The sequence below is a fragment of the Crocuta crocuta genome, unplaced genomic scaffold, assembly GCF_008692635.1.
Source record: "Crocuta crocuta isolate KB4526 unplaced genomic scaffold, BGI_CrCroc_1.0 scaffold193, whole genome shotgun sequence".
Taxonomy (NCBI): Eukaryota; Metazoa; Chordata; class Mammalia; order Carnivora; family Hyaenidae; genus Crocuta; species Crocuta crocuta.
In genome coordinates, this window is record NW_027529624.1 from 5007643 (window position 1) to 5009878 (window position 2236).

Consider the following 2236-nt stretch of genomic DNA (forward strand, 5'->3'; position numbering starts at 1 on the left):
TTCTGGGAGATCAACAGAACAGAGACGAGGATTTACAGGAAAGCTGAACTCAGTAAAACCTCATGTGTCTCAGAGTTTGACCACTAAACCCTTTCACTCCCACAGGAAATCTATTAATAGCACAATAAACCTCTAGAAACAGAGACCTATTTGCCCAAGCTTCCTTCTCATTCTTGGGCGGAAGGACTGAGTGGGTGTCTGTTCCATGATACTAGAGGATCCCAGTTAGGACAGGTAATTGCAAGCAGCAGTTGGCGGTCCGCCATTGGTGAATACCTTTGGAAGATAACGGTGGGAGGTGAGGGTACAGCGCCCATTTTTATGCCTTACCTGAAAGGTCATATGAAGCGGGGAAAGGAAGGACAAAGAGAATCTTTTGACAAACCAAAAACAGGGCCACCAACTAAAGCTCATCTCCAAAGGTGATAGGAAGAGATTTATTCTGTGGGTACCAAAGGGGCAGAAATAATCCAGTTAAAGAAGGAACTTTCTAACAGTGGAAGTCACATACAGCACAGCAGATGGCTTCAAGACGGAATGAGCTCCCCAACAGCCACGTGTTTCAGAGCCGAACTCATCGGATCCTTAGGAGTGTCGTATTCAGTCAATTAGTAAATATTTGCAAATCTATATCGTCCAAAGTACTATCTGAAAGTAGAAAAACAATAGTGAGCAAGTGAAACTTCCTCCTGTATTGAAGTTTACATTGTGATGAGGAGGAAAGACAAACAGATAAGGAGTAAACAAAATTAAACACACTAATTTCAGAGAGCTACACGGATTTTAAATGGGTGACGTGAGAGTCACAGGACACGCGCTAATGGAGCTAAGATGACCACGCGAGGCCTCGATGGAATCAAGACACTTGAGCTGGGGCCTAAGCGATGGGAGAAAGGCACCTCCGAGAAGATCAGGGGCAGTGCCCCGAGCACACAGTTCAGCAGGCCCAAAGGCTCTGTAGTGAGAACAGTCTGGACATGTTCCCAGGACGCAAGGAAGGCCGGGGCGCTGGCGCGTGGTGGGTGGCACAGGAGAGCACCGCGGACAAGGGTGTAGAGGAACTGCGTATTCTAGTACCCGCTGGCCTGCAAGCCCGTGCACTCTTGTGGGCCAGGGAATCCATGGCTGAGTAGAAAGAGGTCACAGAGCCTCTCCCCCTTGACAAATGTCAACAATCTCGGGCTCAGCCCTGAGTTCCCTCATCTGATCATTGAAAGCCAGAAGCCTACTTTGCAAAGATGCTACATGGGTCAGTGACTATATATTTATCTACTAAGCACAGATACAGTACTATGTGCTCTCATAAGCACTTTATAAATGCTACTCATTGATCCCTCCTGACAGCTTTTAGGAGGTAGACACTCTTAGTATCTCCACTTTGTCAATGGGAAACTGAGGCACAGAGAGTCACCAAGCACCTCTGATGCAGAGCAGATGCTCAGTACACCTTAGCTACTGTACGCATAGATTAAAAGTTCCTGGGGGGTGCAAATAAAATACCGTCTATGGTCTCTGTGTTCCCTTGCCCCCATTTTCAGGGCTCTCAAATGGGAGCATCTACACATCCTTGTAAATTCTCTGTAGGAAATTACCCAAGTGAATCCCGTGGCACTGATATATACAACCCACTAACACATGAGGATAATCAGGAATCTTGCAGTCACCCCTATCAAAATTCCAGTGGCGTATTTCACAGAAATAGAAATGATCCCAAAATTCCTAGACAACCACAAAAGACCCCAAATAGCCAAATCAATCCTGAAAAAGAACAAACCTAGAAGCATCACATGACCTGATTTTTAACTGTATTACAAAGCTATAGTAATCAAAATAGTGCGGGCTGGCATAAAAACAGACACATAGACCAAAGGAACAGAATACAGAGCCCAGAAATAACCACTCACATATACGGTCAACCATTACAAGGACACCAAGAATACACAATGGAGAAAAGATAGTCTCTTCAATAAAGAGTGTTGGGAAAACTTGATACCTACGTGCAAAACAATTTTCATCGAGCCTTTATCTTACACCACTCACAAACATGAACTCAAAAGGGATTAAAGGCTTAAATGTATGACCCCAAACCATAAAACTCCTGGAAGAAAACAAAGGGAAAACCTCCTTGACATTGGTCTTGGCAATAATTGCTTGTATATAACACCAAAAGCACAGGCAACAAGAGCAAAAATAAACACACGATTACATCAAGCTAAAAAGCTTCCACAGAGCAAAA